Source organism: Lygodium microphyllum, chromosome 29 (assembly GCF_053477565.2).
Source record: "Lygodium microphyllum isolate KBCC chromosome 29, Lygodium_microphyllum_v1.1.10, whole genome shotgun sequence".
NCBI classification, from domain to species: Eukaryota; Viridiplantae; Streptophyta; class Polypodiopsida; order Schizaeales; family Lygodiaceae; genus Lygodium; species Lygodium microphyllum.
This window is the reverse complement of record NC_141163.1, coordinates 58488296-58499971: the sequence shown is the minus strand read 5'-3', so window position 1 is coordinate 58499971 and position 11676 is coordinate 58488296. Positions and strand designations below refer to the sequence as shown.

At 41.7% G+C, this 11676-nt stretch overlaps 1 protein-coding gene across 3 annotated transcripts in view; it reads left to right on the top strand.

Moving 5' to 3' along the window:
- Positions 1-334: 334 nt before the first annotated feature.
- LOC148010677 (SPX domain-containing membrane protein At4g22990-like) overlaps positions 335-11676 on the top strand; it is a 170041-nt gene continuing 158699 nt past the window's right edge. Inside the window, exons 1-2 of one of the 3 annotated variants that reach the window (XR_015689429.1) lie at positions 335-608; positions 692-813. The gene's annotated coding sequence lies outside the window, so the exon portion shown is untranslated. The remainder of the gene's footprint in view (positions 609-691; positions 814-11676) is intronic. The other 2 variants (XM_087671075.1, XM_087671072.1) reach the window with 2 other exon arrangements.

The window sequence follows — 11676 nt, the reverse complement described above, 5'->3', positions numbered from 1 at the left end:
TTGACGGCCTACTGCTACTTCTAAATACACAAGTGACTATACTCTCGATCAAATTTAAGGCAACAATGTTTCCAATGTGCGGATGAAGATGGCATGCAGTTGCTCCTCGAACATTCTAGGGGACTCATACAGTTGTTAACGTGTGTAAAGGCTCTTACTAGGCTCCATGTTGAGAGCCCAAGTTCCAACTAAAAATATGATGATTGTGAACACTGAAATTTGGCAGTGGGCGAATGTGGGTATAAGTATGGTGCTACGTGGACGTAGCTCTGGCGAGCATCACCGCCACCCTTTTTTCGCTGGGCTTTTCCTTTCCTGTCCTCATTTCCCATCATGATCGTGGCCATGCATCCATTTGTTTCTATACTGGTGCCGCCGGTTGACGCTCCGGCCTCCTGCCCTCGTTCTGATGGAGCTCATGATGTGATAGCACGGGACCTTCAGGGATTACAGTCAACCTCCTGTCACCTACCAATCAGTGCTGCTCCCTTCAGCAGCGATTCAACATCAGTGTTTCCTACCGCCATCGATAGAGGGCCGGCTGTACTGCATCTTGTTTATGACTAGTACCGCATCTCATCTGCGCACACATCTTGCCTATCGTAAAGGTTGGCACCTCATCTCTTTTCCCTTCCCTTCTTGTTGGTGTAATTTGGTGATGATGACGCAGTATGGCTGATCGCGTCTGCAGTTCCAACATCAGTATATCGTGCCGCCATCAAAAGGACGCAGGCTGTTCCAGATCTTGTTTGTAACTCGTACCGTATAAAGTCTGCACGCGCATCTTGTCTGCGATTTATAACTTTCCTTGAGGTTGGCAACTCATCTATTCTCTTTTCTCTTCTTGACGATGTAATTTGGTGGTGGTGATGATGATGATCAGGTAAAATTAGCTGGTCCCCAGGGTTCTTTCAGCTTTAATTTGGGTGTGGTACTGCCATGTATGATGCTTGCAGTAGATAGTTCAAAAGATGGCTTGATTAGATGAAGGCTTACTGCAGCTGGGGGTCCATTGACAACCTGTCGACCATTTTTATAGCATTTTTTCCTTGTTTGAGGGAATTGACCACAGCCGATTGTCTAGCGACCTTGATGAACCATTAACATCTTTCACACGAAACTATCACGGACCTGTCAGAATTAGAGCATCTCTGAACGTACCAAACATCTAACTTACATGCATTACAAGGCATACGCCCAGAGACATGACGCAGGATAACAGAAGCCTCATAAGCTGCTACTTCTCTAAAGTGAGAATGTAGGAATGGTGGCTGTTATTTTACATCTGCCTCCCTACTGCAAAAAGCCAGTAGTTTCTGCTGGCAGGGGTTGTCATTTGCCATTTGCCGTTTGAAGGGCCTTTTCGGCCGGATGCTTTTACATATTATCCGTTCTAAACAACAAAAGTTCATTCAAGTATGCAAATGCGGCATTTCAAATGGGTACAGTCTCATCAGCCCACAGACCTAGGTTGAAAGGTTGCGGGTGCATAGGAACACTCATTTTTGCAGTACATAGGGGAATAGCTCAAATTGCTGAGGACTACTTTGAATGGAGAAGTTTTTATTCGGTGATGGTGATTGGATATGATTACTGAAAAACTTCGAAGAAATTAGGTATTAATGCAGACTCAAGTTAGACAATATAAGCAGCCGAATGAGAGACAGGCACTTTGGTCTAATTTGGCTGGGTTTTCATTTCCATTTGGGGGAAACTAGTGACAAGTAGGCTAAGAGACCAATATTAACAGATCGTTGTGTCTATGATACCCACGAGAAGCTAGAGTGAATGTATGGGTAGTATTAGCATCCTAACTATGCCCAATTATTTTATTGATGATACTGAGAAGCAGCCAGCTGTTATTTGCAAAGGTACTATGTTCATAGGTGACAGTTAAGAGATATGTTCATAGGTGACAGTTAAGAGATCTTCTTCAATGAGAAACTCTTGGTTGCACAAGCACATCTTTTAATCTGAGCCAGACTAATTGGCTTTATGTCCACCGGAGAAGTTTTCAACTTAGTCTCTCTAGAATAATTCTTAATAACCAGAAGGTTTCCACCGATTGTGATAGATTGTCATAATTTTTGCTTCAATGGACTGATTAAATTGATTTAAGTATAATCTTTCTTTCAATAGAAAGTGCTTTGAATTTGTTTATAGATTTTTGTGGAAATATCTATATAATGTGTTACTTTCTATTTCTTCTCATTTATGCATCAAAATCATGGTCATCAATCAGACCAGAAAATTAGTACTCCCTGCAGCTTCAATTTGAAAAGGAGTTGTAAAGTATTCTTACAATAGGACAACCAAGAGTCTTTCATGTATTGCTTCTCATACCAGATAGATGTGTATATCCATGAGTTCCTAATAGAGAGAGAATGTGATATAAAGAGTGAGGAATGCTGATGATCAGCAACAGAAATAGCTTCAGTTGGGGCTGTTATATCTATGGAGTGCTTGGTCTTAAGCTATTATCTGAGACCTTGCAAAATGGAGCACTTATGACACTTTTATTAGTGAAAAACCTTCAAAAATCCATCAAGGTGATATGAGTCTACTCTCTCAACTTGTGTTTTTGGCAAGTATATGGCTCTACTATGGCTGCAACAAACCTGGTGTCATCAATTAATCAAACTTGACTGTATGACATATAATTCATGTGCATACAAAGTGATCCACATCAGATCCCATCTCAAAGATGACAAATAAAAGAAACTTGACTATATCACATCTCAAAGATGGCAAATAAAAGGGACTTGACTACTTTCACTGTAGCACTAATACCATGATGTTCTATAAATGGAGGTGCATGACTTTCCAATCATGACTTTGCCCTTAACTGCTTTGTAACACATAATTTACCCTGCATCATAAGAAAGCCCTCTTTGAGAGTTTAGTGCTCATGGTGTTGACCATATGATAATGGATCATAGACTTAGGAAAGTCCTCATCCTTTGAATATTGTGCTTTGATATAACCTATCTCATGAGGATATGCTTTGGACATGGCAAAAACCTGTGGTTTTAAAGCCGACAGAGTCCGATATACAACTGCGAATATCTCTACACAAGGATTGCCATATGCATGGATTGATGATGCATCATTGACAACATTCTTTTTACCCTTCACATGCAAGAAAAAAGAAGAGAATGAAATCTATTAATCAGACTCCTTGAAACAAGATATCCTCGGGCAAAATGCAAAATACAAAGCAGACCTATAAGGGATTTCCATATCAATAAATATATAAAAGAGGAAGTTTATTACACAAGTTGAATGAATAACAATCATAAGGTCTATAATGTTAGACCATGTGGATTTGGAAAAGGAAGAAAGTGCCAGATTACCATGCTCAGCGAAAAGCATCTCTCCTCATAGTCTCCTAATTGCCCTGTATCGTATTCTATCTCCCATGGAGAGTATGCACAATCTCTATCCAGATCCTAGAGAGGGTCTCTATAGTAGATATGTCCAAAAAATCAATAGCTTGGTGCCAGTCTACATGCACAATTTGAAAGTGGAGCATAAATAAAAAGTTGACCCATTGCATATGCTTCTCTCACAACTTTTCTTGAGTAAGAAAATATTGCAGAGTTTGATAATCTGTTTGCACAACAAAGTCAGCCCCAATTAGGTAGTATTTCCAAGTTGAAAGAACATTAAGGTACCAATTCTTCTCTGAGCCCTTTAAAGCTCTACTCTCATAAGCTACAACTCATTCTTTCTGCACAAAAAATGCACCGATCTTTGTTCCCACATGCATAACACTTGATAGCAAAGGTTTTTCACAAATCTAACAAGATCAACAATAGATTCAAAGTAAGCTTTTCTTTTAGCTTGTCAAAATCTGTAATTGTTTTTTCATTCCATCTCGATCCCTTGTCCAAGTTCATTCAAAGCTCTCAAGTGAGGCCAACTGCAAATCGCTTTAACCCTTTAGTATGCATTCTCACACCATCTTTGTGGGACAGTATTCCCTAAGGAGTAGAACTCTAACATAAAAATCCTTTTTTGGCATTTATAACTAGCATATGTTTTCTGAATTTCTTAAACAGAGTTGTCAAAAGCATCAGTTATGGCAGTTCCAAAGAAATGTACTTCAAAATTTAAAAAAAAGATTCGTAACTGGGTTTGGAAAGGTAAATCGAATCGAAGAAGCATTAAAGCTTCTTCTTTAGTGAGATCCGTTTTAGTGAGTCTCCTTTTCAGATGTTCAAAAAGGCTAAATGATGATCCCCAATCTATCGTTGCCCTGCTCTCTCCCGCTGCTATGATGACAAGCATCCGATATTCATTCTCATTGTTTGAGTGGACTATGATATGGTCAAAGAATGTACTAGTAAAAGACTTGTAGGGTTGAAATTTTTGTTCCATCATGATTGAAGAGCATAGATGTATTTGTGAGACCCAATGGTGTAACCAAGGACTTTTTCTCACAAATTCCAAAGATAGTCTTGATAGCTGTTGATGTGTATCTGATGATATACAAGGTCTATCCCATTGAAAATTTCCACTTTCCTCCAACTGATTGGATATCATCCATCCTTGGTATTTGAAGTTATTTACATCCTGTTTTCGTTCAAGGCATAGTAATTAATAAGCATACACTATAAATCATACTTTTTCTGCACAACAAGTATAGGTCAGCAAAAGGGTGATGAACTCCACTATATCAATCTTTTACTAACAGCTTATGAATCTGACTCATTATTTTCTATTGTTGCATACGCTCATACGTAGGGTGGCTTGTTTGGAGGCATACTACTAAGCATTATGTCAATTGGATGATCCTCTAGTCTTCCTAGTGGTAAATTGCAAGTATCGAGTCAGAAAAACAACCCAAAGGCTCATTTAAGAATTCTTTCCTCTCATATTCAACATTGAAATACTAGATTGAGCAACATACTACCACTGTCTTTTGCAAACCCAAAAACATAGAACTATAGTTTTAAATATTGAGGAAATTTTTTAAAACAAATACAATAGGAATTGAACCCTCCCACCCCTTTTTTAGTTTTACATAAAGAGTACTTTCTTTGAGTGAGCAATTTTCCTATCATATACATCTATCATAGCATGCCCTCTTATGACATCATGGAATATCCAACAATTTATTGGTGTCTCTATTGGCACAATCTTGTGATTTTCATTGTGCACTTATGAATGCAAATGAATACAAAGTTCTCCAATGATAGGGATGACTACCTTTGCATGTCCAAAACAAGCCAAATATCTTCACCCATAGGAACCATCATGCCCAAGTTTGTTGCCAATTTCATAGAAATGAAGTTGCCAGGAGCAATTGAAACAGAGACAATCAAAACTTTCTAATCCCTACCTTAGCCTTGTGTATAGTTCTATAGCATCTCCATTGTGTTGCTTACCAACAAGAATCAAGTACCAATTCAATTAAAGGTTTAGACTTCTTGTCTTTCTATTCCTTATTATCATTTGCATGGTCTTTAGACTTGTGTTGTGGGCATTCACATGCCATATACCCTTCTTACTAACAAACAAAGCATTTATTAATAGCAAACAATGCCTTCCTTTTAGTAAATTCATTTCCATTATCAAATGGCATTTTTCCTTGCCTATCTACCTAGTAGGGTGGCTTGGACTAATTCCCTACTTTTCTTTTTCAAGAAATGAATATTCTATTAACACCCTATTGAAAATCCTAAGGCAAATTACAAAGTACAAGGAACTCTATAGAGAGAACGAAGTACATCATCACAAATACAATGTTTGTGTGAACAACCAATCCGATGGGATGTAATGCCAAACCATCTAGGGGGCAATATAGAAGGAAGTTCTTGAGTTCCATGTCTACAAGAAGGCATTAGCTGATGATTGAGACAGGTTGATGGAGCCATATTGCAGCCGATGAGAGGATGTGCCAGCTTTGTGGATGGGAGCCAGAGACGGAGGAGCACTACATTTGTAGATGTACTGTATACTATGATATGCGAGGCTGCTATCATTGCCTCTTTAAGGAGGGCTTTGGACCACTAAGTGGGTGATGGACTATGAGGACCAAAGATGTTTGGGCCTTTTCTTGCTGGAGCTCCAACAACGCAGAGCATTATTGTTACATGATAGGAGGCGACCCTAGCATCATCCACCCCTCCAGAGAGCAGTTACAGACTACTTTAGCGTAGCTGAACCCCTAGCCACGACCACCCGAGACACTATATCTCCTATTGATAGGTGTTGCCGAGATACAACACCAGGAGGCATCACAGTTGACAGAGCTACAACACTACACAGAGCATGACGCCCTAGAGTACCTACATGGCAACATAGGGGTGCCCATATGGGCCACATTCGCATCACGATTGCTCGGTACATAGGCAGATTGGCGTGATAACTCAGTCGGAGGTAGCTTGCAGAGTCTTGGTGGATTCCATAGACTAAGGGAGAGATACCTTACACTCTTGATCTTTTTAAACTTAGGTATTTTTCCAACTTTTTTAGTTTTTTCAGTTTCCATACATCTCATTCCAATATACCATGTAAACTTACACATAAATTTTATCTCTTCTTATCTGATGAGAGATGATGATACCAGTTGTATTGGTTATGGTTTCATAGGCCACTCTGGCCTTTTAGAGACATTAATAGATCTTTCTTTCTTTCTTTCTTTCTTTCTTTCTTAGAGCTGCCTTTGTCAAAAGATGACGTACCAGTGAGACATAGGGTTGGCGGGGAGGAACACGGAGTGAACTCGGCAAACATGGAGAAGAGAAGAGAAGAGAGAAGAAACTTTGATGAATGGAATGATGAAGTTACGAATCATGGAGTGAATGTGATACAAGGGAACAAGGGTGCCATAGCACAAGGAAGATGATGAAGATAGCCACGAACCACGAACCGCAATGTTCTCCTGAAGGGTGTGAGGGTAGTGGAGAGGTTGGAGAGAAGAGGTGACGGACTGAATGAATCAGCCGCAAGGAATGAATGAGAGAGTGGCCTATAAATTTGGAGCATCTAGTGAATGTTGTTTGGTCAAAGTTCTCTCGCTATAGATAGCCATCCTCATCAATCATAAAAGTGAATATCTTATCTCTACTAGTCGCAATGATTGATAGGAGAATGTGCCCTCTAGAGAAGAGACCAATCCAAGTGTGAGAACTACCTATATTTGTTTGCTAATGTGATGGAACTCTCTCCATCATGACTTCAATCATAGCTTAGGTTCCCTTGAGACCTGGTCATCTCCGTCTTTGAGTCGAAGACGAGAGGCTGCCTCCTCTTCTTTTTGGCTATTGTAATTGAGGGTAGCTCATGAAGCCACAATGATACAAATCTACATGTTGTGATAATGGCAGTTGTCAATTTGACCTTAAAGCTCCTCCCTAAGTCTCATGTTTTGATCTCCTGAAAAATCTAGTGGATGTTGGGCTGCCATGGTCCTCCATATGAAGATATCATAGTGTGAAGCCTTCCTATTAGAAGTTTCTTCAAGTGATCCTTGCCTAGAAGAAAACCCCTAACAATGAGCTTAGCCAATAAGGCTTTGCTCTGGATATTTGAGTTTATGATTCCTAATTCTCTTGAGATCCTCCTCTAGATTCTAGGCTGTATGATGACATTCAGAGCCACCGCTTTGGTTGGGTTCCCGCCTCCTCCCGACCAAATAAAAATCTCGACAAGGTGCATTAGTTGGTCGATGCATAATCTAGAGAATGCCCAACAAGAAGTGATGCACCACATGGTTGCAAGAAGAACTTGGTTGGTGACCACTACTCTTCGTGCTAGTGAAAGTCTCATTGAGCTCCAATATGAAGCCTCTGTATGATGCTCAAGAGGGGAGGTGCCAACTGCCGCTCTCAAGTAATGTCAATCCCCATATGGCATCTAAGATATCTCATTGTGGTCCCACAAGGAAACCATGTGAAATCCTCATGCAGTTACCACTCTAGTTGTCTTGTGTTGCATTTGCAAAATCCATAGGACTTGTGCCAATGAATTAATATATCTCCTACTCTATAAAATATCTATGGCTGGTACAAAGGCCCTAAAGTTACTCTCATCCCTGTCTAAATAGATAGCTATATCATCACCAAACTCCACATCAACAAATAAGAACAAGAAGGGGACTAGTGGACAATCTTATCTAACTAATATTTGAATGCTGAATCCGTCTCCTCTTGCATCATTGGTCATAACCTGGTTATGTGCTGAAGAGTAAAGAGCCACTATTCCTCTAACCCACTACTTTGAAATCCCATCCTCAAGATCATTCCATCCTAGAACTTCCAATCTACATGGTCATAACCTGGTTATGTGCTGAAGAGTAAAGAGCCTCTATTTCTCTAGCCCACTACTTTGAAATCCCATCCTCAAGATCATTCCATCCTAGAACTCCCAATCTACATGGTCCTATGCCTTCTTAAAGTCGAGAAGGAGCATAAAAGGTCTTGGATCCTGGATTGGGCCAAAGCGGTGGACTCCTAGAAAGTGAAGACATTGTCCAAGATGCTATGCTCTTGGAAAACATCTATCTAGGTTGGTGGTCGTATAATATCCAACATCAATGGGGCGAAGCCAAGGCTAATTGCCTTTACAAGGATCTTATCTGAGATCACACAAATCACATAGGGCTAAGCTGAGTGATTAGTTTCCAGTGTGATCTCCGGTCTATCTCCACTTCCTTTGGGAATGAGGTAAATCATCCCCTCAAAAAGTCTCTTTGGCATAACCCGTAATGCAAAAATCTTCTAAAAAGTTGAGATGAGGCCTACACTAATAAGTTCCCAACATCTCAAAAAGGACTTATCCAGTCCATCTTCTCCTAGAAACTTTCCTATGGATAGTGTTTGAAGTGCCTTCTCTAACTTTTGCAATCATCAGCAGCAAAACAATCTTTAAATTGAGCAAGAAATTGTTTATGCCTAGGATGCATATGTTTTTCTTTAGCTTGAAGTTCATTCACCCAAATTAAATAAGATTTGCTACTTTTATGTAATGCACGTTTAGCTTGAGTATGAGTAAGCAGTGGAAAATTATTGGATGCGTCAGATTTAACTAACTTTCCAAGCAACTTGATGCATTATATGAACCTTTTCACTGCCACATGACCGAGTATGGCACATACCACTACTACTTTCAGACATCCTAACTTTTTCACTACCACATGACCGAGTATGGCACAACCACTATTGCTGTCACACAGCCTACAGGAGTACATCATTATTGGACCTCATCTTCTATAGGTGTCCCTTTGGATAGAGAAGTGTCTAGGCGTCCATGTCCATCAGAACCAAGGCCTAGACATCCACACCACTGACAAATTAGAGGCATCATTGAGCGCCATAGGAGACAAATGCCGAGACACTTCAGCCATGCAGAGATACATCTCCCTAGAGGATAGACATCTCATTGATGGAGAGTTTCCTTTTTCCACCTTTACTTTTAGATCATCGACATGTTTTCTTTTTATAGGACATTATTTCACTTTTTAGTCTTATAGGCATGTTTTTCATCTTTTCTCGTTCTAGATGAGAAACACACCATCATTATATGTATTGCTTTGGTCTCATAGGCCACATTGGCCTTTCAGAGATGTTAATATACTATTTCTTTCTTTCTTTCTCCTCTCGTGCTCTGTTGCCGTGCGCAGTGGCAGTGGATGCACACGGGGGGCAAAGTGCAGAGGGCAGATCACTGCTGCAGTCTCAACTCTGCCATGGTGGATGTCCTGCTCACAGACCAGTGCGTAGGCCCTCTTTCTCTTTCAATATCTGTTGCTGTGATTCTCTGCAGCCACCCTCTCTTGGTCTTCCTTTTACTCTCTTCTTGTGTTCTATTGCCATGTGCAGTGGCTGTGGGTGCACGCACAGGGCACCCTGTATAGGGCAGATCACTGCCGCAGTCTCAACTCTGGCATGGTGGATGTCTTGCTCAAAGCCGGAGCACAAATCTTCTTTCTCTTCCGGTCTCTATCACTGTATTTCTCTGCAACCACTTTCTCTTTGTCTTTCTTTCACTCTCTTCTTGTGCTCTGTTGCCATGTGCAGTGGCAGTGGGCACATGCATGGGGCAGTGTTCAGGGGGCAGATCAGTGCCCCAATCTCACAGGTCAGGGCTGGGTGCCCTGCAGGTAACATGCAGATCATTCTCTCTCTATCTCAGTTTCATTCACAGTCTTGCCCTTGCTTGCTACAGAAACAAGGCAGCAAGTGCATTGGGGAGCAGGTAGGCTACGCTACAAGCCTGAGGATGAAGTGATCACAGGTAGGGAAAATCCTGGCATAGGTGCCCTCCCCTCCCTCTCTCTCTCTCTCTCTCTCTCTCTCTCTCTCTCTCTCTCATTGTCTGTCCTATCACCCCCTGCAGGGAAGGATGGTGCGGGTTCAAATCTAGAGGTGCGCAGGCTAGGCACAGGGTAGAACAGCAATGTTGAAGGTTGTGCGTGCTTGTTCGGCAGTGTGCTGGGTAGGAGTGCGTATGCCAGGAAGGAACAGTAATGGTGCAAGCATGACCAGGAGGGGACAGCTGCCATTGTTTCTCTCTCCACCCTGTATCCACTGCCTGCCCCCACCCCCAGCCCCCCCCCTCGCCGCTGGCCCCACCCCCTGTGCACCTTGCCCTTTGCCCACCTTCATCATGATGGTGTGCAGTTTGCAGGTCATGCTGGCATCGCCTAGGACTGAACCCTCTCACTGACCTGCCCCTGCCCCCGCCCCCGGTTTGAATCTGCCTCCATGCCCATTCAGCAACCACCCTAGCCCTTGCCTGCATCCACACATCCACTGCCATCACGGGGGACCCTGGTCATCCTGCCCTACCACTTATGTAGCAACCCAAACCTGAAATAGAGATCAACAACATTACAAACAGATGGTGAGTGTGGACGCCAAGCTAGACATGCTAGAGAAAGCTTTGAAAGCATTCATCAGCAATACAAGAAAAACCATGGACAATAGCATTATCAAGTGTAGTGAGGCGTAGTAGACAAAATTGCAAACTTGAAAGTGAAGCCGAAGAATGGAGGAATGAGAAGGAAGCCATGCTAAAGGAAATCTAACAACTAAAAGAGGAGATTGTAACATTGAAGAGAACTGGGTAAGTGGAAGGAGAGATCCAAGAGGACACAATCATCACCATAAAAGAGGAAATCTCCAAAGTGGTGGACATCAAGCTTGAGGCCACGCAACAAGGGTGGGTAAAGGTAGTGAAGAAGCTCATAAAAAAAGTCCTATCACAATGAGCCACAACTCTAATTCTTTGTGGATAGCATCCTGTGAACTCTAACTGATCCAGATCTTCTCGCCTAAGTTTCATCCATCTCTATTGAAAAAGTAAACACTCTCTCACTGGTGGCTACCACTGCAAGAAGGATCTCTCCTCTAATAAAGAGTCCTATCCATGTCTAATCTGTCACTATGTGAAATATGACTTCGGGAAAGACAGAGCAAAACGATGAAAACCCTGAGCACGAGTGATTCTTTCTCCTCCCAACCACGCCTAGATAAGTGCTGGCATCTCTCTCCCCGTTTCCTCTCCCAGCCGTCAACTTTTCTTGAGTCCTACTATTCTTGGACTCTCTTACTCTCTAGGCTCCCCTTAACCCCGTTCGGGCGCCCAACAGCCCGGACGGTCATTCTCGTGCATGTTCCCCTAGATTTACCTTAACATTACATTAAATGTCACTTTAATGTCACATTC